Below are 25,315 nucleotides of genomic sequence, written 5' to 3'. Positions count from 1 at the left end.
ATGTGAGTTACGCACAACTGTTCGTTCTCTGAAAATTAACAGTAATCACAAACTTCGGTTTAATAAATTGGCTTATCAAACGACATGTCAGATACTAAAATTAAAAAAGGAAATCTGTAATTGTAGAAATGCAGTGTGTCTATTGTCAAACACCGGAAGTGGCTGGGGTGTATCGATTATTGCCGATTGCCAATATTATATTAGTATGCGCTCGCCACACTGATCCGCAGTGAATATTCGTTTGGCCGCTACAATCACTGATAAGGATGACATCGATGCGACTTAATGACTACAAAATATTAATCTTTTTTTTTCGACAAATTAAATTCTTAAACATTTTTTTTTAGTATTAGAAAAATAAATAAAGGTGTTTGAAGTATATCTTGATAAAAAATATTCCATAATTAGCGTAAATAGGTACAGAAAATAGTACGCGGAGGCGTAAAATGGGTAAAACGATATAATTCTGCCCGTACCAGTTCATATTACTACGTTCGATGGAAAAAACGCACGTGTGACCATCAATTTGACGTTTTTTTCTGTTTGTTTACTCTGAATTCTTTCAGAAGTACATTTTTTACCGTCTAATCTGATTGACCTGCTCGTGTTTGTTTACAAGCCACAGAAGTAATCTTTTTTGGCGTTATCGATGCCATCTTGCTTTGTTGGTAAACATTGTGATGTGACGTCACCCTTAGAACTACAGCGGTCTGACCTTTTAAAGGTCAGTCATCTTGGACAGAGATAAAAGACGGATGTCGCATTAGGTCTGTAAAACAGATTGTGCGCTCGCATGCTGTACTAATATCTGCTGTGGCTAAATCTATTTGTTAAGGCCAGCTCATTTTGTGTCAAGGTCGCTGGGATGTAAATAAGGTTAGGACACGTAGTTGTTGGCGATATTTTAAGTTAGAGTTAGGTTAAGCATTGGGGCTAGGTTCAGGGTTGGGATAAGCGCTAGCCCTGTTTACATCTCGTGACCTATGATGAAAATTTGAGCTGGCCTTATCATTTAGCACTAACCGTCAAACACGGGAAATTACCGGAATGTATCGAGAAATACCGATAGAGAAATAACAATATGATATTAATAAGACAGTGCTCTAATATATGCTATACTGTCGGTCTATTGTTATTCTAAATATCACATGTGAATTTTATCAATAAAAGGCTAGTTGAATAGCCGTGAACCTCATAATACACGGAATATCGATACAATATATATAGCTGGCCTTAAATCACAAGTAGTCCATTCATAGGCATTCTATTGATCGCGTTAAAGATCAAGTCCTTATAGAGAGGGATATACAGAAAGAAAACAAAGTGACTATCATTTAGTAGGAGATACGCACTTTCTGTGTGACGGGTCTTCTGATATATCCTGGTTAATATCTGAACGTGACGCGAGAAGTGCACTATAATATTCTACTGTGTCGGTTAAACATGGAATTACAGCCGTTATAACTAGTCATCTTCTTCCCACACACAAACACTCTCACAAGGTAAGTTTGTTTTATTTACTTTAGGTCGAGTTTTAAAAACAAAACAGGTAGAAAGTGTTGAACAGAATAGTAGATTATTTTAAACTAAAGTAGATTATTCTATACTAGTATACTTTGCTATATTATTTTAAACCAGTGCCTGTCCAGCACCGTTTGGCCTGTGTTGAACAGAATTGCAGATTATTTTAAACTGAAGTAGATTATTCTATACTGTGGTATATTATTTTAAACTAGTGCATGTCCAGTACCTTTTGGTCTGTTCGATGTGCCTGCAGCCTTTTCACGGTATAGTTCTTATGTAACTCTTGATATTTCTTTTATCGTTATTGAAGTAAGATAAATTGTGACTTTTCATTAGGAACATATAAGGACCTTCAGACTTTTACTCCATTTAACTAAAAGTTTTAATAGAAGTCGTACATGAGGTGGGATATATGACAACTATTTTGCGTTCGTCTGGAATCATTTCTAATTCTTTGTAGAAATTATCGTATGTAATAGTATAATTGAAATTAGATCTCGGTTTCACTCCGGGAAGCTGACTACTTTCTACAGTCTGAAAGTATTCTAATTTTGGAAAGTTACCATAATGGTAGAGAGCGATTAGATCTTACAGTTACAGATGTATTTTTGTCTTTAAACCACTGGGCGTGCGCGTTGTATCATAAGGTCTGTCATTGAGTTAACTGGCGTGGTTTCGATTCGTAGGTTTTCTCCGGGTCCTCCGGTTTCCTCCCACTGCTAAACCCCCCTACGCGCAAGCGAATAATTGAAATAAAATTGAACCATGTGTTAGTCCGGAAATGACGTCGAGTGGACGTTAAACTTCATTTCTCCCCCCCCCCTCACCCTTTACGTGATCAGACTAAAGGACCCCTTGCTCCCAGTCTGTGTTGTTGAAATAACTTGTGATTGTAGTTAGTTCCAAAATGACCTAGTTTTTGTCGAGTGGACGTTAAACCATCTAGCTCTAGCTCTCTCTCTCTCTCTCTCGCTCTCTCCCTCCCTCTCTCTCTCTCTCTCTCTCTCTCTCTCTCTCTATTTAGAAAGTAGGACGTTAAATCCCATTTCATTGTCCGCGATACAATCTGCTATTTAGAAAGTTTAAAGTCCATAAAAACTCAATTGAATGAATTATACTTGTAACCTTTCAATGTGAATGACAATATCACCATGGCTGTATTTCTACTGACAAAACGTAAATAGGCCTCGTTAGTTAGTTATCTCCGTATCGATAAACTCATAAATCAAAATCGACTCAATATAAAAGTTGAGATTAGTTCAGTATGTATACAAAATGTTTAATTGTTATATGGCTATAAACAGACACTTAATCTATTTTTATAGGTAACATGATATACCCCATGAATATAATAAAACGTATTGGGTGAGTGGGTAAACTGATATACCACAGTAATATAATAGAACGTATGGTTGGATAACCTGAAATACCCCATGAATATAATAAAACGTATGGGTGGGTGAGTGGGTAAACTGATATACCACAGTAATATAATAGAACGTATGGTTGGATAACCTGAAATACCCCATGAATATAATAAAACGTATGGTTGGGTGAGTGGGTAAACTGATATACCACAGTAATATAATAAAACGTATGGGTGGGTAACCTGAAATACCCCATGAATATAATAGAACGTATGGTTGGGTGGGTGGGTAAACTGATATACCACAGTAATATAATAAAACGTATAATTGGGCGAGTGGGTAATATATATATTCCATATAACAATAAATATATTACTTAGAATAGTTCCTTATGTCTTAGAATAGTGGCCTGTGCAATATAACTGAGTTCATTAATTTGAAAAGTTTGGATAATTCCATTGGATTGTGGGGGTTGGATGGACGAATGGTTAGCGCGTGCGCGTTGTATCATAAGGTATGCCATTGAGCCAACTGGCGTGGTTTCGATTCCTAGGTTGTACGTGACCAGGAGTAGGGTCGCCTGTACAACCTCGTAGGTTTTCTGCGGGTCCTCCGGTTTCCTCCCACTGCTAAAGACCCCTACGCGCAAGCGAATTATTGAAATAGAATTGAACCATGTGTTAGTCCCGAAATGACCTAGTTTGTGTCGTGTGGACGTTAAACATCTCACCATTAGTTTGTCATCATCAGTTGGTATAAATTTTCTGGTTATTTGGTCTGTGATTTATCTAAATACAGTTTTCTATCATTGCTGACAATGTTCACATGATAACAATTATAAGGTAGCGTGTAAGAATGCTAGTCTTTGATTTGAGAAACCTGTCACGACGGGGATTCCCCCCGGACATTTTGTAATGGATTCCCCCGTGGACATTTTGTAGAAGCCAGTTAGAATCACATCGTTATAGATCTATGCGAGAAATCAAGATGGTTGAAATACCTCATTATCAATCGACATTATGTTTCATATTCGCCATCGGATATTTCTTTTTTACTCATTTGTTTAACAAAAATAGAAAGTCGCCAGAAAACTAATTGTCGTTTTTTTTTTTTTTTTTGGTGCTTTTGTTTATAATTAAAAAGGCATGTTAATGGGCCTGTAGCCTCTAGCATCCAGTGATAATAAGGGTGAACGACTTATTGAACTGTATCTATTTATAGACAGGGTGATGTAACTTCTCATTTGACAACAGATAGATTTCGGTAACAGATATATCCAAGGATAATTACATCAAGCGATTCGAGCCGAGAAAAATGCTGGCTTGCTAAATTGGGGGTCCCTAGATAAGAAACTCCATCTCTCGACCCTGTCTGACTCGATATAAGAGATGCTACTATGTAGTTCCACCTGACAAAGTACAATGAGAATCATATAGTACTCCAATCAGGGCTGTAACTAGCCCAGATCCACGAGGGGGTGGGGCGGGAGGTGTTCTGTAAAATTTACGGACAATGTATATATGTGGTCGACAATTTTGTCACAGGCGGGGGCGAAACTTTTTGCAGGGGGGGGGCTTCTCCCCCCCCTGCTCCCCCCTGCGCCCCCCCCCCCCTCTTAGTTACGGGCCTGACTCCAATAAGCAGGGGAGTTGGATGGCCGAATGGTTAACGAGTGCGGGTTGTATCATAATGTCTGTTATTGAGTCAACTGGCGTGGTTGCGATTTCCCTGTTTTACGTGACAAGGAGTAGGGTCGCCTGTCCAACCTCTGGGATTTCCTCCCACTGCTAAAGGCCCCTACGCGCAAGCGAATTATTGAAATAAAATTGAACCATATATTAGTCCCGAAATGACCTAGTCTGTGTCGAGTGGACGTTACCTCCCCCCCCCCCTCTCTCTCTCTCCAATAAGCAAAACTGTCAATTTTGTCTTCAAGACGACGATTGACTATTGTTATTTGTTACATTTCTTCCAACTCCAACTACAATTAAAGATACATTATGGGACATAAGATAAAGAGGTGGCAGTTCTCGCTATAATAGTTAAAAACTAGATAGTGTAAAGGTAATTGCTGAAAATTTCAGTCAAATTGATCCACTATGAGCCGAGAAAGAAGCGGGTGAATTTTTTGCATAGTCTCGGTCATCATTACTAAAATCATTAATATAAAAAGCATAGTTTCGATTATCCACTTTTTTTTATTTAATTATCAATGGCTGTTAGTGGCATATAGTAATCTAATCCAGCCAACATCGAAGGCTAGCCTTGACATCGAGAGTTTATTATGGTTTGGATATGTTAATTAATGTCTAATTGATAATTTCGATAACATTTCAGGCCTAAAGAAAGACTTGTAATAAGCAGATTTTGCTCTTGCATAATGCATGTTTAAGCATGTAATCCTACTCTACTCGGATACAAACCATCGCTTATAAATCTAAGTCATAATAGCCCGACATTTTAAAACGGAATAGGTTTCACTTATTTATGTCATAAAGGCGGAGTTAAATATACGTCGTGTACAACAGCCAATCAAAATACTTGAGAAGTACACAACCTTTACGAGTCGCGCATGACTAGCTAGTAATTATAAATCAATTTTGATAAAAACACCGCTTGATTTGTTTCACTCCATTGGGCTGGATATGTTTAATTCGTCCTGATAATATAAAATTAACTTATTTCTAATTTACATGCATTAATAAAGAAATTAAGTTTGCTAGATGGAACTAAAGGCACCCAATCGTAGCTAAAAACAAACACATCACAGTATACCAGCGTTTATAGCTACGTGCTCATTGTTAAGAGGTCCCATGTTCGAGATTTTCCGGCGTGGTTCCCCCTTGTCAGTGGTGTAGGATGGAGATCCTGGCAGGAACAATATAGTCGTTCCCAGGGCCGTAAGTAGCTTAGAGCAACGAGGGGGGGGGGGCTCTAAATGTTCTCAGGGGTGCTGTAATATTGACGGACAATATATATCTAATTTTTATGGTCGACGAATTTTTCATTGGGGGGTGGGGGGGGGGGGGCTAGTTACTAGCTACGGGCCTGGTCGTTCCTATTGGACGACAGACCGAGAATCCGCGTACACATTGGCGTGCACGTAAAAGAGCCCTTATCAGTTGGTATTCGATATAAGAGTAGGCCGTAGTGCCGATGTCCGAGCAAATTTTACGGCAAATGCCCGTCTTGATTAACCCAGTATGGACAGAACAGTGGGAAATTAAACCCCATTTTAGTTCATTTTCATATTGAGTGTGGGTAGGACGGGGGGGGGGGGGGTAGCGCGTTGTATCATAAGGCCTGTCATTAAATCAACTGGCATGGTTTCAATTTCCATGTTGTACGCAACAAGGAGTAGGATCGTCTGTCTGTCTGTCTGTCTCTCTCTCTCTCTTTGCCACTCTCTCTCTCTCTCTCTTCTCTCTCTCTCTCTCTCTCTCTCTCTCTCTCTCTCTTCTCTTCTCCCACTCTCTCTCCTCTCTCTCTCTCTGCCTCACTCACTCACTCTCTCTCTACCTCTCTCTCTCTCTCTCTCTCTCTCTTCTCTCTCTCTCTTCTCTCACTCTCTCTCCTCTCTCTCTCTCTTCTCTCTCTCTCTCTCTCTCTCTCTCTCTTTTAATAATATAGGACACAGCTCATCAAATATTCCTAAACGAGGGCCAAAGCTACTTTTAGTCCTTCTCTCTCTTTTCCGTTTTCCCACTTTTGCAGTGCGACTTTTTGGTGTAGAATCGAAGAAAAGGGTATGAAAATACATTTTCTGGCAGGTTTTGGTGAATATTCATGATTTTGAGTCGGAAGGATACAAGAGTTGAGAGGTTGGTCAGGTTGAAATGTAGGGCCGGAAATTACAAGTTTACTTGTCTCTACATCAAGCTTGTGTATTTCAAGTTTTTCATGAAGAACCTCATACGTGATTTTGGGCAAGAGGTTGCCACATGTTGCTCCATCTGTGGTAGAAAGCGTTCTACCCAACGAAAATTTTGGGAAAAGTTAGAGCCAGTCTAAGAGACGAGAATTAACATTAAAGTCAATGGGGAAATCATTAGTGATCTGTGGCCTGTCTTGTTTTCAATAGCTTGGTATGTTATCCTTCCTTGACAACATACGGGTATGTTGGTTTCCCAGTAATTGCTGATAAAGGAATGTCCTATTGTCCAATTTGTTTTTAAGGCATTTTGTGCCGACGATTTTCTTTATAAATTATGTTCGTATAGTTTAATCCTTTTAAGAAATATAGAAATATATGTCACAAAATTAAAACACTTATCTGGATTTATTAAATATAAATGAGCAAATGGGCGCAGATGTAGTGTTCAGTGGCGGAACTACCTTACAAATCTTGTTAAAAGCAAATGACAAACTGCAACAACTAAGAGAGGGAGAGAGAGAGAGAGAGAGAGAGAGAGAGAGAGAGAGGGGGTTACGTCCACTCAACACAATCTAGGTCATTTCGGGACTAACATATGATCCAATTTTATTTCAATAATTCGCTTGCGCGTAGGGGTCTTTAGCAGTGGGAGGAGACGGGGGACCCGGAGAAAACCCACGAGGATGGACAGGCGACCCTACGCCTTGTCACGTACAGCCACGAGAAGGCTAAAGGAGTGTAATAAATACAATAAAATGTATGCGAAATGAAGCTTATGAGAAACATTACAGCCAATTTAAAGTAGCTAAGTCCGTAACCCAATATCATTCAAAATCTTCGACATTGAAAACACGAATTGTTTTGCAATTTAAATCAGCATTGGTGTTGTGATCTTACCTGGAAAAGATGGGCTTCTGATATCCAATATTTCAGACAAACAAACATTTTACCATTGGTACACGATTCGTGTACCATAATGCGTTTCAGTGCAATTTGTATCAAGGTGCTCAAAGAATGAGGCTAGACATATATTCTACATGTCATATCAAACGGTAATGCCATATTCTTAAATGTAGAGCATGCACAATAAATACTATCGATGTTAACTGGAATAACCAGACGCTAGAAACTGACTTTCGGTTGAGACTTCTGGCGTATATCGCCGAACATAACTGATGACAATTCACAGTAAACAGAAACGATTGAATGTAAAACAGTTTATATAAATTCATATTATATTATTATATGTGTTGCGACCCATTTGTACCAATTTCTAGCTCCAAAATATTACAGATTTAGCTCCTTTAAGTCAGAATAAAAGAGCTTCACACTGCAGTTAGAAAACAAGAACAATCGGATTAAAACACAGATCCTATTTCGTTTCGTATTTTATAGTTTAAAATTTCATTTTAATTGTCTGTACTACACTGGGATCTGGAAGAGTTGTTATATAATCTGCGTTCTGGATAGCGCGAGGGATTAGCCAATGCAACCATCTGTTACGGCGACTTCTTGGCGTGCGATGCGATCTGTATTTTAATCAGATTGAAAACAAGAACATAGCAAGCAGTTCGGGATTTTCCGGCGTGGTTTCCCCTTGTCAGTGGTGCAGAACGGAGGGCCTGGCAAGGTAGCTGTCTAGTCGTTCGGATGGGACGAAAAACCGAGGACCCGTGTATAAATTGATGTCACGTAAAAGATCCATTGGCAGTTGGAATTCGATAAAAGAATAAGCCAGAGTGCCGCCGCCCGCGCAAAATTTTCCTCATAGCACACTGTATGGCGTATGGCCGTCTTCATTAGCCCAGTCGGAACAGAACAGTAGGACGTTAAACCCCATTTCATTTCATTTCATCTAATTAATTCCTTTCAATTGATGGTGTTAATCTCTTTCATCTTGTTAATGGGTTCTAATTCGTCGCGTTTCTGGCTAACCGACTAGGTTGGTATATTTAAGTATTGAGAATTATTATGCGTTTGAAATTTGCGTTCTGTTGTTATCTCTGTGGACATCAAATAATAACGTTTATGTAAATGGCGTTCGGTGTCCTGATGTATATGTATGAAATATTAAATCACAAATGAATGTTATTATTTGATGTCCACAGACATAACAACAGAATGCAAATTTCAAAAGCATAATTCACAATACTTAAATGAATCAGATTCTTTGGTTCGCCAGAAGAGCGACGAATTGTTATGTAGGCCTATATATTGCATCTTTCATCTTGTTAATGGGTTCTAATTGCTATATATATATATATTGCATCTTTCATCTTGTAAATTCCCTGTAGTTATTGGCATATTTGCTAAATGATTTCCAATGTCAATCCCGTCAAATTGGAACTTTCTGAACTGCTAAAGAAGCGGGGTGTTGGATGGCCGAATGGTTAGTGCGTGCGCGTTGTATAAGGTCTGTTATTAAGTCAACTGACGTGGTTTCGTCGATTCCCCAGTTGTACGTGGCACGGAGTAGGGTCGCCTGTCCAACCTCGTGGGTTTTCTCCGGGTCCACCGATAACCTCCCCCTGCTAAAGTTGAACAACATGTTAGTCCCCAAATGACCTAGTTTGTGTCGAGTGAACGTACCCCACCCCCCCTCTCTCTCTTTCTCCCTAAAGAGGAACTCTACATATTCTTGTCACAATTGCCGTCTCATAATTTCAACCTGTAAAAATATTTCAATTATAAATGGAGTGAACATCTCAGATCTGTATAGTATTTCCACTTAAATATCTGATGCACCATCGGCAAATGTCGTTAAAATATTATATTTCTCTCGGCTTAACTCACGCGAAGACAAGTAATACGAATTTTTGAACTTTAAAAAACGTAACGAAATATGATCCGTGTTTTAATCAGACTGGTATGATTAGATAAAGACCTGATGGTCCTCGCTATAATAGTTGGAAAATAGATAACGTAATACAAGAAAGGTATTGAAAATTTAGATTAAATTACCTATGGCTGTTAGAAATGAAATGAAATGGAGTTTAACGTCCTACTGTTCTGCTCCTAACCTGGGCTAATGAAGACGGCTATGGCTGTTAGAGAGAGAGAGAGAGAGATAGATAGAGAGAGAGAGAGAGAGAGAGAGAGAGAGAGAGAGAGAGAGAGAGAGATAGAAATGGGGTTTAACGTCCACTCGACACAGACTAGGTCATTTCGGGACTAACATATGGTTTTTAATTTTATTTCAATAATTCGCTTGCGCGTAGGGGTCTTTAGCATTAGGAGGAAACCGGAGGACCCGGAGAAAACCCACGAGGTTGGACAGGCAACCCTACTCCTTGTCACGTACAACCGGGGATTCAAAACCACGCCAGTTGATTCAATGACAGGCCTCGTGATACAGTGCGCGCGCTAACCATTCGGCCATCCACCCCCCAATGGCTGTTTGAAGTACGGTGTAGTCTCGCTTTTCATAGCTACCGTTGTAACGATGATACAAAATAGTCTTGATTATACAGTATATGAAGAGTCCAGAGGAAGAACGATCTAAGTCACATTTTTGTCTTTCGCATAAAAGGCAAAACAGACTTTTGGACGAGAATATTTGACGCGAACAGAACAACGAATGGGTTTAATTACAACTTCAAAATGATGTTTAATACGAATCATAATTACCAGTACAACAACTGACTTCCACTTTTCAGGCAAATTAAGGTTAAATAAATACGATGGACATGTGATTGTCCGGGAGGCCATTTTAGAAGGGCCTTGGTTCGATGTGACTCCGATCGTTTTTACCTGAAATAGATTGTTCCACAGAAATCTTATACAATTTGCTACCAGATGGCGCCATTACGTGGGGTTCGTTGAAAAAGTGACTTAGATCGTTCTTCCCCGGGGTTCTTCATATTTTTATATTAAATGATTAAAGTAGCTAAGTCTCTAACTCAATATCACCCCAAATCTTCGACTTTGAAAACACGATTTATTGGTCGGTTTAAATCAACATTGATGTGTTGATCTTACCGGGAAAGGGTGGCCTTCTGATATCCAATATTTAAGAAAAACTAAACATTTTACAATTGGTACACGAATCGTGTACCATAATGCGTTTCGGCGCTATGTGTAATAAGGGACTCGAAAAACGAGGCCAGGCATATTCCACAAGTCATGTCAAACGGTGACGCTATATTCTTATCTGGAGAGCATGCCCAATAAATACTATCGGCGTAGACTGGAAAAACCAGACGCTAGAGATTGAAATTCGATTGAGAATACTGGCGTATGTCGCCGAACCTAACTGATTAGAAATTACAGTAAAAACAGAAACGATTGAATGTAAATCAATTTATATACATTCATATTACATTATTGTGTGCGTTGCGACCCATTTGTGTCAATTTCTAGGTCCCAAATATTAGCGACTTAGCTCCTTTAAATGATGAACGTGTTTCAATCAATTAGCCATTTTTACAGTAACCGCGCGTCGACCTCAGAACATATTTAAATCTACTTATATCGCAGCCATCCGATAGTCCAGAGCGGTGATTCTCAACCAGTGTGCTGCAAGATCGTACTAAGTGTGCGGTGAAATTTGTAACGGCACTCTAAGAAAATGGTAAAAAACCACGTGATCCCAATTGAGTATAGTGTTTACTAGTAAGTTATAGCTGTAATTTTCCTTTATTTAGTTGAACAGTAGGACGTTAAACCCCATTTCATTTCATTTCTTTTCTTTATTTAGTTTGAGCCATTCTGTGTCTATGGCTAGTCTTTATCTACGGTTCTATGCCGTCTATGGTTGCCATGTTTTGATTTTGCAAAATTCATATATTTTTCATATATATTTAGCCAGGTATGCCGCTATTTTGTCATGTGTTCCAAGGTGTGCCGTTGGTCTATTGAGTTGATTATGGGCTTGTCATGTGAATAAAATAATAGTTTATATAACATTTGAGGCTAACATACTGCCATGCAATAGACCGATTTAACTCTTGGCATGTTCAATCTGTCACTGATTGAGTAACATGTTTATCACATTCGAAACCATTTTGAAAGCACGTAATTGCTTTTATTTGATTCATATGGGGCACAAAGCCTCTCAACCCGGGGAGCCACGGTGGCTACATGGTTAAGACGCTGGCTCGCTAGCCTAGAGGTCGGGTGTTCGATCCCTGCATTGGCCGAGAAAGTTCATCTGGATTTTCCGACGTGGTTTCCCCTTGTCAGTGGTGCAGAACGGAGGGCCTGACAAGGACAGCTGTCTAGTCCTTCGGATGAGACGAAAAACCGAGGTCCCGTGTATACATTGGAATGCACGTAAAAGATCCCTTGACAGTTGGAATTCGATATAAGAGTAGTCCGTGGTGCCGCTGTCCGGGCGAAATGTCCCTCATAGCACACTGTATGGCGTATGACCGTCTTCATTAGCCCAGTTCGGAGCAGAACAGTAGAACGTTAAACCCCATTTCATTTCATTTATTTGATAAGGCCAACTTCAAGTTTGGTCAAAGGTCACGAGGGGTAATCAGGGCTAGCACTAATCCTAACCCTAACCCTAACCCTGGACATAGCCCTAATGCTTACTCTAACCCTAACTTACAATCACGTGCCCTTTCCTTATTTACATCTCAGCGACCTTGACGAAAATTGAGCTGGCCTTAACAAATATAATTAGAGAGAGAAAGAGAGAGATGGGGCTTAACGTCCACTCGAGACAAACCAGGTCATTTCGGGACTAACACGTGGTTAAATTTTATTTCAATAATTCGCTTGCGCGTAGAGGTCTTTAGCAGTGGGGGAAACCGGAGGACCCGGAGAAAACCCACGAGGTTGGACAGGCAAATATATTTAGCCCCTAAACCCGCGAAGAGCGCAATTGCCAACCTTAACCGACCCACCACACATAATTGTAGAAATAAACATCACGTTATTGTAAAATAAGACAGAGTATTACGTTTACAAATGTCATGTTATTTTCATTCACGAGTAGATAAATATACATACAGTATATAAAAACTGTAACGTGTATATAAAACTTATTATAATATACAAGTTTTTCGCATGGACTTGGCTGTATCATAAGATCTGTCATTGAATCAACTGGCGTGGTTTCGATTCCCCGGTTGTATGTGATCCGCAGTAGGGTCGCCTGTCCCCAACCTTGTGGGTTTTCTCAGGGTCCTCCGGCTTCCTCCCACTACGCGCAAGCGAATTATTGAAATAAAATTGAACCATGTGTTGGTTCCGAATGGCCTAGTTTGTGTCGAGTGGACGTTAATCTCTCTCTCTCTCGCTACCTCCACACCCCCACTCTCTCTCTCTCTCTCTCTCTCTCTCTCTCGCATAGACTTGTATAATAAAACTAATTGTCTCACAAGGCCATTTATTTTGTTATATTCCCGAACGTCACCGGATTAAATGTTTACTCATTCACACGACAAACTCATATAAAACCATGACATCTTTATGCTGAAATCTTGAATATTTATTTAAAAAAAAATTGAAACATCGTATTTATGAAACTGACGTTGTTGTTTATGGCGTGTTTTATAACAAATAAACAGACAATTGCGTAGTTGGAAATTAAATATTTGTTTACCTTGTTCATCTTGCGTGCAAATAAAAATATAAGAAATAAAATGGGATTTAACGTCCCGATTTTCTGCACCAACCGACCGGGATAATAAAGACTTGTATTATCAGTTTGCTATGGAGGCAATTTTGCAGGATTCCCCAATCACTCACTGAAAAGACGTTCATAAAAAAAAGTTAGAACAATCAACGAGACGGGAAATTTAGTTTATATCGTTTGTGGAGAATGAGGAATGTTTTCAGGTTTTCGGATGCTTCTAATAGGAGTAAACAGATTCATTTTCGTTTCGTTTTTTATAGTTCAAAATTTCGTTTAACTTGTCTTTACTACACTAGGATCTGGAAGAGCTGTTATATGACCCGCGTTCTGAATGATGTGAGGTGATTAGTCAATGAAACGGTCTGTTAAGGCGAGTTCTTGGTGTGAGTTACACGGAACTGTGAGTAACCCACTAAAAACATCAAAGCTGATTGGTTAATCAAATTCTGACGTCATAGGGTCAAAAACCGCTCGTATATCTGACTCGACCTCCCACTACAACTGGTCAGATCTTCTTGTAGTAGAGGCCATCGAAAGTATGAAGAAAAAAAAAACGAAACGAAATTATAGATCTGTAATTTAATCTGAATGTTGAGGAAGGTGGTTTCTATGCCTGCAGCTTCTATTTTTAATAAACTTTTATTTTTGTGGTAGATGTTGCCGTGGAATGGTTTAAATAAAGATTCATATTGGGGGTCTACGCGCAAGTGAATTATTGAAATAAAAACAAACCATGTGTTAGTACCGAAATGACCTAGTTTGTGTCGAGTGGACGCCCCCCCCCCCCTCTCTCGGTCTGTCTCTCTCTCTCCCTCTCTCTTTTCCATACCTGGATAAAATTCCCAACGATGTCATTGGAATCAAGGCAAGTTAATGTGTTTTTAGACAGATGGCCAAGAATGTATTAATCGTAAAATGGTTTATGGATTGTCGTCAGCATATCAAATAAACAAGTGATTTGTTATTTATGGTTCCGCTTTCTGCTGATTTGTTTATCAATCAATTAATTATTAATAGAATACACAATTTACTGATAAATATTGGTTTTACAATAATTGCAGGTTGCTGATTAACTGGCGTCCATGTTAATGGAATGAAATGAAATGGGGTTTAACGTCCTACCGCTCTGCCCCGACTGGGCTAATGAAGACAGGCATACAGTGTACTATGAGGGAAATTTTTGCCCGGGGCTACTCTTATATCGAAGTCCAACTGCCATTTGATCTTTTTATGTGCACGCCAATGTGTACACGGGACCTCGTTTTTTCGTCTCATTCGAATGACTAGACAGCTGTCCTTGTCAGACCCTCCGTTCTGCACAACTGACAAGGGGAAACTACGCTGGAAAATCCCAATGAACTTTCTCGGCCAATGCAGGGATCGAACACCGGACCTACAGGCTAGCGAGCGAGCTAGCGTCTTACCCACTGAGCCACTGTGGCTCCTTCGTGTTAATGAAATGAAATGAAATGGGGTTTTAACGTCTTACTGTTGGGCTAATGAAGATGGACATACGCCGTACAGTGTGCTATGACGGAGATTTTGCCCGGGCAGCGGCACTACGACCTAGTCTTATTTCGAATTCTATCTGTTAAAGGTTCTTTTACGTGCACGACAGTGTGTATACGGGATGAATTTGGAGAAATGTTTTTTGACATTGGTTTTGCTAGATTTATATTTGGAGATTTGTATTGGGAAAACAAAGAAAGATACAATTTACAAATCTGAAATGAAATGAAAAAAAAATGTCTGATTGGTAAAACAAATATTGATTTTAAGATACAAATGTTAATTTTAGTGTACATATGTCGAAATGGACTATGAATTAAGAACACTGAATAACGAGCTGTTTGGTCCTTCATCGTGCATACGCCATACAGTGTGCTATCAGGGAATTTTGCCCTGACAGCGGCGCTACGGTCTACTTTTATTACGACGGTTGACCTACAACAGAATTTGTGTTAAACAGTTGACAGTCGATGTCCAATCGAACGCGGGTTCACTAATCAAGAGGTCACGTGTTCGATCTTGTTAGTGGTACTGGACGGCGGGCCTTGCAAGGAACAGTGTCAAGTCGTTTGAGAAGGAGGACAATTGAAGTCACGTTGGTCCCACTGTTGTGCACGTAAAAGATCCCCTGATAGTTGGAATTGAAAATAAGAATATATACCGTTAGTGTAGCTGTCCGGGCTTGGGTATTTAAAAACTTCTAGAAGTGAAGTTACCTTTTTTTTTAAAATTGGAAACATTTGTAGACCATATATAGCTTACCTACTAATTACTGACAATAACGACCATTTTTGTTACAAAAGCAAAATAATGTTTATGGACCATGTGTTTTCTGACGTCATTAATAATGCCACCATTATTATGATATGCAGATTACTATGGTATAAAATTTACACATTAAAAATATATTGGTTGTCATGGTGATGATTATAACAGAGTTATAATACAATTAACTAAAACATGGTGACTCTTATTAGCAGCTGTGTGTAGCGAAATATAGCTGGTCGTTAGTTTCTGATTCTACCTTGGCCATTTTTTATAGACGAGGCGGCCACGGTAGCTTACTGAGCAAGAGGTGCAAGATCCAATGGCTGAGAAAGTTCCCCGGAATTATCCGGCGCGGTATCTCCTTGTCCAATCTGATTAAAACACAGATCCTATTTCGTTTCGTTTTTTATCGTTCAAAATTTCGTTTTACTTGTCTCTACTACACTAGGATCTGGAAGAGTTGTTATATTACATGCATTCTGGTTGAAGTGAGGGATTAGCCAATGAAACGGTCTGTTACGGCAAGCTCTTGGGTAAACCACTAGAAACATCAACGCTGATTGATTAATCAATGTCTGACGTCGTAGGGTCAAAAGCCGTTCGTACGACCCCTGAAAGTATAAAAAAACGAAACGAAATCAGATTACTCCTTATGAGTGGAGGGCATTCACAAGGAACGGCGTCTAGTCGTTCGGATAGAACGAAAAACCGAGATCCGTGTACACGTTAGAAGGAACGTAAAGAACCCTTAACAGTTCGAATTCAATTGCTGCCCGGGCACAATTGCTCACTATATGGCATATCTACATCTTCATTTTACCGGTTGGTTCAGAAAAGTAGGACGTTTAAACGTTTCAATTCATTTTATTTATAGACGAAGACTAGTACTTCTTTTTTCAATGATTTTAATATTAAATCCATTATGACATTTTTGGCCAAATACTGTCTTACCAGGAACTGCGCCCTGGGCGTTACTTATCTTGCGGGCGGGGGGGGGGGGGCATTGGTTAACGCGTGCGCGCTGTATCATAAGGTCTGTCATTGAGTCAAATGACGCTGTTTCGATTTCCCCGGTTGTACGTGACAAGAAGTTGGGTCGCCTGTTCAACCTTGTGGGGTTTTTACCGGGTCCTGCGGTTTCCTCTCACTGCTAAAGACCCCTACGCGCAAGCGAATTATTGAAAAAAAAATGACCCATATGTTTGTCCCGAAATTACTTAGTTTGTGTTGAGTGGACTTTAAACCCTATTTCTCTATCTCTCTCTCTACTTATCTTGTTGTTGGGGGCGACATGCTTGTTCCTGATCGCCCCTTATTGCATCATAAGGTCTGTCATTGATTAAAGTGGCGTAACAAGGAATATGGTCGCCTGTTCAACCTTACGGGTTTTTTCCGGGTTTTTGTTCCCACTGATAATCTTTGTTACAAAACAAGGGCCGCTTGTCTAACCTCGTTGGTTTACGCCGGGTCCCCCTACGCGCAAGCAAATTATTGAAATAAAATTGAACCGTATGTTAGTCCCGAAATGACCTAGATTGTGTCTTACAGTCTAAACCATACGGACCTGTATTAGATTATATGGCCACCCACAAGTTTGTTAAAGTATAATCGGTTACTTTGATGTCAAGGTGACCGAAGTATTGCGTCGCCAAGAACCGATATTTTATTAAATAACATTGTCTTATTCCTTAAAAAAAATACAATCTCATCTGTAAACGTCGACAGTAAAATGGTTTAACGCGGTTATAGAAATAATAAAAAGATACTGATGGATTATATTGCTAAATATGCATTTAATCACTGCCCGTCGTGGATACCTGATTTTCTACAAAGGCATGGTGTAAACGATTAAAGCTGAAATGAAATGAAATGGGGTTTAACGTCCTACTAGTCTGCTCCGAACTGGGCTAATAAAGACGGGCATACGCCTACTCTTATATCGAATTCCAACTGTCAAGGGATCTTTTACGTGCACGCCAATGTGTACACGGGACCTCGGTTTTTCGTCCCATCCGAACGACTAGACAGCTGTCCTTGTTAGGCCCTCCGTCCTGCATCACTGGCAAGGGGGAAACCACGCCGGAAAATCTGGAAGAACTTTCTCGGCCAATGCAGGGATCGAACACCCGACCTCCAGGCTAGCGAGCCAGCGTCTTACCCACTTAGCCACGTGATCCCCACAGTTAAAGCTATCTGCAAAGTATAAAGAAATGAGCGCCGTGGGAAGCGAGGCCAATTGTTTTTTAGACTACGCCCCCCCCCCTTTCATTAAAGGGCAAATCCCGATACTTTTTTGGAGAATTAAACTGCTTACTTTTCTGTTACAATCCCTTAAGGTCCTCTACCTAAGGGGCCAAGCAACTAACTCAATATACGTGATACGTTTTCATACAACTTAAACCCGCCAGTTTTCATCTGGAAATGGAGACCGGTGTACCAAGTTGTATTATATGGTGTCCTGATAAAACCAGACTTTTATTTTATAAAAATAAAGTGTAGGTTAAATTTACCTTTCGTTATCAAGTACAGCACATGGGTCATTCACTGTATAGATCTCTCAAGGAACGGGAATTGATTGTCAGGTCACCCAACGAAAAAAATGACCCAAAATCTTAAAAGGGTTACGTGTTCGGATAAGCAGTTTTGAAGTTCACGTCCAAACGACTCAATATTTTGAGCTGAAATTTTGAGACAAGGTAAATATGCCATTCCTCTATATTTTGGTGCTTAAATTTCATACGTACTAGAACTTTTATTTTTGAGACTCTGTTCAAATCGGGATAGTCCCTTTAAAACCTAAACCGAAAAGGCCATTTGCCATATTCATTGCCATATTTGTAGCAGACTACAAGTTATTTCCATATATTTTTTGAGAATGCTGATTAAATGGTGAATTATGGCGGTGTGTATGTGTGTGTGTGTGGGCGGGGGAAGGGGTAGGGGTAGTAGGGAGTGGGAGTGGGAGGCGGGGCTGGGTTGGGGTAAAACTATTGATCCGCCCTTTTCGATATTACACGATGCAATAGCGGGGATGAACTGAAAAGTAGCTTGTTGGTATGTGACAAGGAGTAGGGTCACCTGTCCAACCTCGTGGGTTTTCTCCGGGTCCTCCCGTTTCCTTCCATTGCTAAAGATCCCCACGTGCAAGCAGCGAATTATTGAAATAAAATTGAACGATGTATTAGTCCGGAAATGACCTAGTTTGTGTCGAATGGACGTTAAACCCCATTTCTCTCCCAGTCCCCCCTTTACGTGGTCAGACTAGCTCTGTACGATAATATGTGTTGTTGAAATAACTTGATATTGTTGACATTGTAGTTTGTAATCAATCATGATTTATTGGAATGATGTCAATAAATCTCTCTCCAGGTCGTTCCTTATATTACTTCCACACACCTACATCTAGCCATTTGTCTTTAATATCATTTATCACCCAGTAACACATTCTACAGCAGATATCGCTTGTGTGATAAATTCATATTCTACTTAGCAGATATCGCTTTACATGGATTTCATTGGACAATTATAAAGGAACTACTTTTTTTTTTTCAAAGAACAGTTCTTGCTAATAGTAACTTCTTTTTTTATTGAAAAGGAACTATTTTTATTTAATTGACCTTGATGATAACGCTGTAATATAATCAGGGAAAATCTATAGCAAAGAATTATATTTATTTATTTGTGCATGTAAAAAGGATTGGGTGTTAAATAAAATATCCTACTCATCTTTTAAAATAATATAAAAAAATATCAACACTCGTCGATAAAAGAATAAAAAACCTCGGCAAAATCTCATTTTTGTTTGTTACTTTATCGACTTGTGTTGATATTTTTTGATATCAAAAACGACGTGTAGGAGATTCTCTATACATCAGTAGGTACTACACTGAAAAAACCCTTGTGTTTGATCTCAACACAAGAACTTGTGTTAAAAATATTTAACACATGTTTGTGTTGTATTGCATTGCAATGACACAAGTTTGTGTTCTTTTCAATGTCTTAACACAAACTTGTGTACATTTATAAAATCTTATGTGGTTTTTTTTTCCATATAATTAATTACGTCGACATTAAAGATAACATTTATTATGTTCCTTTATCACATTATGTTTTTTTATTTATTGAGAAAATCTGAATGGGATTGGGGAACTGGATTAGGGATCTGGCCTAGCCTATATGTAAAACCACTCTTCCTGAATTTGAATGTCGAGTAATTCACTTGAGTTATTTTTTAATATTTCTAATTATCTAAAAGGATATATTAATTATTACAAACATTAAGTAGAAATCGCAATGTATGTATCGTGCGATGCATTTAATAGCTCTTTTAAAACAACGTATTTTATAACAGTATACTGATATAAGAGATCAAAGTTTTAGTCAATTATTATCTAAATATAAACTATTTATTTAATTAGATATAATAAAAGATTATTCTGATTCTACTCTTTGTTTATTTTCACATCTTGTCTAAGACAATATACAGAGACAGGTTATTACAATGTCTGCATTTGGAAGTGTCTGATTGATATCGCCCCAATAAATTTGACACATCAAAGACAATAACAATTGTGTTATATCTACGTTTTAAAAAAATGTTTGAATGGGCGTGGAAATAGTCGAGTTAATCTTTTTATTTAATTTAATTGGTTCATTAATCGAAATTGGAAATTTATTCTTACCTGTAAATGACCAATTAAAATGAATTACTCTTAAAACAAAGAAAGAAATATTTATTGAAGTAATTTTGCGGTATTAAACCCTGTGGTACTGCCAATGGTTACTGTATTATTAAGCATTAGTATCGAAAAAAGTGATATTGTTGTGAAAAAAGTTTGTTCAGAAAATAAGAATATCTGGTTTATGATTTTGGTATTTTTTAATACAATGTATTTATAACGCAAATTTTTCGTTTCGGTTAAAACAAAATATACGTCCATTTTAATTGGCCGAAGGATGTGTGACTAATAGAAATATGGCGGGCGGACAAACTGACCAAACAGTATATTTCGAGGTATTTGAGGTAAGCTAATTTAATATTATATCATAACTGCATGTGCATAATTGTGTTTCTGTTTGATTAAATATTCAAAAAATCATTCTTAGGATACAACCTCGACACCAGTCCGCCCTGAATTGCAATGTTTGTTTTGTGTTCTGGGCGCCATTTTGAATATAATACAATCCAGCGATAGTGTAGTCTAATTCCTTTAAAAGGGAATCCGAATTTGTTAATTTTCTGCAATATCACTTCGGTGGAAGCGGACGTTAAATAAAGCAATTTCACGTACAAAGACCTACAATAAAATCCAGGTGAATTGGGAAAAATATTCATGTATTTTCTTGATGAAGAGTAGCTATTTCAATTTGTAAATGCCCAGTCATCTTAGACAAATAATAATTCCAACTTCAAATCAGTTGTATTTATTCAAATCATACCATGAAGAATTGTATTTTTCCACTTGCATAATAATAAAAACTTGACTTTTAATATTTTATTTCTTCAGGCCAAGAGCATGGAAAATTGGTGATTGCCTTGTATCACTGCTAACTATAAATCACAGGGAGTCTTGGGCAGAAATGATAATATGGTTCTCAGATATGTTACTGTGTACAGACTGAACAGAAAATATTTATACACTTGCTATTACAGTACTGGCCAAATTAATAGCAATTTTTTCTAAAAACGTTGCAGAAGTAACTCACTAAAATGGAAGTATGAATAAAATCATACACCGTGAATATATTGAACTGAATATTCTTACACATAACCATAGGCGTACGGGGAAATTTTTGACTGGGGGGCGGTGGTGGTTGGTGCCCCAAAAATGTAGTTAGGTTCTTAATATGTTACATAATAATAATAAATTCGCTGTTAAATTGGATACATTCAAGAACACAATATTTTTTTATACAACTTTTACAAAGTACAATTGTGTGCCCAAATTTTCCCAGCATTTGGTTCCCAGCCCCCCCCCCCCCAGCTCGTACGCCTATGCACATAACCATAGTGACATCTACTTCACATTGCATGGTTGGTCGACGCAACGCCGTGTATAGATAAAGTTGCGACAACTGTGAAGCCAGGAATTTCATATGACGTCATGCAAACTTATTATCTATTTATATGACCTATTATATTGTTGGATGTCATAGATTTCAGCGAATAAGTGTATATAGGACATAAAACGTACATTTTTTAAACGAAAAGTATAGCTGAACATACTATTATTAGTATTATATAACAAGAAGCGCACATTATTGTTATATAGTCTTATTCTATAAGAAAAATCAAAATAAAAGATACACTAGATAAAAGTACTATTAAACCAGGGGCGGATCTAGGAATTTTGAAAAGGGGGGGGGGGGGCGCTGCAAAATGACGGCATTGACCGCGGAGACGGGGCTTGCTGCTGAGGGGGGGGGGGGGGTCCCAAGAAAAATTATCCGTCATTTCCTTGCATCTGTAGCCATTCCAAGAGCTATTTCCCAGACTGGTGTGTTTGAGTCGATGGTTCGAGTCATTTAGGATCCCTACAACGGGTTGGGAACGGACATATTTGAGTCTGAGAAAAGGCACTTTCAGCCGTAAAAAAGGGCACTGTTGAAAATTAGGGGGGGGGGCGCCCCTCGCGCCCCCCATTGAATCCGCCTCTGATTAAACATATTTAACTTGCATTCGCTTTTAAAGGAGCTAAATCGCTAATATTTGGGAACTAGAAATTGTCACAAATGGGTCGCACTAACCTTGATGTTGACAAATACGTAAGACGATATGAACATCAAGGTGATATATGCATATATGCAGCATAGATAATTAAAACTTCTATTCAAGTTAAACCAACTGTATCTATTTATGGCTTACGTCGAGCTGAATACATTTTATGATTTATTGTCATTAAAACATCTATTGGTGGTTAACAGTGCGTAACTAAAAACTAAAATTGGATCTTATTATTGCCAATGATATAATGTACCTTGAATTTTTTATCACGAAGTCTATCGCATCCAGATATTTAAAACGCGTTTACAATATATTCATTTTTTTGTATCGTAAAATTCATCTTCATTTGACGAACTACACCCAAACTACAGTCAGTGTAAACACGGTTTGGAGACTGTATCTGAACTACAGGGTACATCGAACTACAGTGTACATCATGCTTAAGAGACACTATCTAATATCCAACAGGAAAAATGACGATTAATTTAATATCCGCCAATTGGTGTTGCTGCTATTTTGTATTTTCAAAATTTATCTTCAAATTCAGAGACATCGAAAACCATATAAAAGACATTGCAAAAGTCATATCTTATGTATCTTAAGAGATGCCCTTTTAGTCTACCAAATTTATGTTTTTTTTGTTAAATTGCCTTATACATGTATTACCAAATTCGGTAGCCCTTTTAAAAGAAATGCCCGCCACCACATGGAAAATACATTTCTTTAATTGATGTTTGTCAAATTCGATTTCCGCACATTTCGCGTACATAACCACGATATAATGGTCGAACATTACGTACATCAGATAAACTATTTTTAAAGCCCAAAACTGTTCAACTAGTCTCTTTTAGTTATCAAGCACCTGTTTTATGGGATAATCTACCATTTAGTTTAAGATGTTGTACATCTCTATATTCTTTTAAAAAACAACTTAAATCACATTTATTTAATGAGGCTTTTAACTGACTCTGTATACAACTGTTAACATGTCCATTAATCTTGTTGTTTATTTATGATTACATTGTCACTTTGTAAAGTGCCCCTGAACATGTTTTATGAAAGGGCGCGCTATAAATATGCTGTAATAATAATAATAATAATAATAATATTACCAAATTTGGCGGCCATTATGAAAGAAACGCCCGGCACCATATAACAAATACTTCTTTTTTTTAATTTGACGTTTGTCAAATTCGATTTTTCGGCACATTTCGCTTTCATAACCACTCTGTGTTTGAGGAATTTAAAAAGAAATCATTTATAATCCAACGAGTAAATAGTAAAACACACTGATTACGAGATATCGATCTCAGAAAATTCCCCGATTTTGGGTATGATTTTGTTTGATATATTTATCACTGAACCAAACTGCATTGGTTTCTTTTGCATTTTTTTTAGGGTAAAACGTTATATTATCCCTCAACGTCTAATACTGCAAGAAAAAAACAAATTTTGGTATGTAAACCTGTATGAAGCCATGACGTCATAGCTTTTATGGCGTCATAATTGGGACCCAAAATGGCGCCTGGAAATGAGTTGTCGTAACTTTCCCACAGTCTACTCACTCATGTGCTCATCGTTGTATACCAACTATCGTTGAAAAAATCAATTTACGTCGATTTTTGAACATTTTAAAAGTCGTAGTTCGATTCGGCGCCCAAGAAAAGATATAAATATACACCAAAAACATGGCAATCAATCAAGTTGAAGCGTTTTGGCGTAAAACATCTGTTTAGGCGAGATGACGTGTTTTTGGTGTACATGAGTAAGCAATAATGCTACCTGACTAAAATACCCCCCCCCCTTCTTGCATTCGCATGTAGTCATACATATGAGTCTCAAAATAATATAATATATTGTTAAATTATGCTCTTTTCAACTCCCCCGCCCCCGCCGCCGCCCCCTGCTCAATGAGTTATTTTACCTTTATTCTGCCATCTAAATAACTCTATACCCATGACTGGTGTACCAAGTTAAATCCACATCAAAACCCCATTTGTCGATAAGTGTATTTATAATAATCACTTGAACATCCTTGGAGAATTATATCTATTTAGTGAATATTAATACCAAAGAAAGAAAACAACTCTAAATTCTGAATATAAAGTCATCAAATTCTTTTACAGATCTTATTGTGGAAACCCAAAAGTTATATGTCACCATTGCCTTTTTAATCACATTTTTGTTTTTAATGTCAAATACCAAACCATCTCTAAAATTGTTTCATTATATAGAATGCAGTGTAATCCTAAACACTAAAGATTTGGCCTGAAAACTTGAAATAATATAGAGGGATCATCAATAATTAATAGTAACATTCGATAATTATAAAAATGTATTATTGTAGGATGAAATCAACCTTTATTTTTAAACATTTAGTGAACATTTCGAATGTTAATGCCTCTTTTGTATAAAATGGTTTTATTAATTAATCAATTTTTGTTTTACAAATTTTTAATTTTCTCCATTTTGTTTGATTTTTATGCGATATTTATTTTATCTATCTATAATTATTTGCCTGTGCTTTATCTATTAGTTCCCATTCATATACTGTAGAAAATTTTGAATTCCTAATCTGTTAAAGGGACTATTTTTTTTTAAAAGTATTTCAATTTAGTGCATTATCAATTTAGAAATTTCAACACAAGTTTCAACACAAACAAGTTTCAGAAATTTCAACACAAATAATGTGTAGATTTTCACACAAGTTTTGTGTTGTTTCAACATTTAACACAAGATTGTGTTGTTAAATAGAGACACCTAACTTGTGTTGAAAATAACACAAGTTTGTGTTGTTTCAACACAAGTTTTTTTTCAGTGTAAACATTCAATATTGTTTCTCGATATGTTAGGAGCCGAGGCGGTGGGGATTCGTTTCTAATTGTTCCATGTTCCGTGTACATTTAACATTAAAGGAACCCCCAGCAATTGGAATTCGAAAAGTGTAAGCGATGACACCGATG

At 37.9% G+C, this 25,315-nt stretch overlaps 1 protein-coding gene across 1 annotated transcript in view; it reads left to right on the top strand.

Moving 5' to 3' along the window:
• Positions 1 to 1,318: 1,318 nt before the first annotated feature.
• The window catches only part of LOC126812428 (cGMP-dependent protein kinase, isozyme 1), a 161,705-nt gene continuing 137,708 nt past the window's right edge, over positions 1,319 to 25,315 (top strand). The window contains exon 1 of the mRNA XM_050538821.1: positions 1,319 to 1,502. The gene's annotated coding sequence lies outside the window, so the exon portion shown is untranslated. The remainder of the gene's footprint in view (positions 1,503 to 25,315) is intronic.

This window comes from Patella vulgata, chromosome 2 (genome assembly GCF_932274485.2).
Source record: "Patella vulgata chromosome 2, xgPatVulg1.2, whole genome shotgun sequence".
NCBI lineage: Eukaryota > Metazoa > Mollusca > Gastropoda > Patellidae > Patella > Patella vulgata.
The sequence above is the reverse complement of the archived record's forward strand: the minus strand, read 5'-3'. Positions and strand labels throughout refer to the sequence as shown.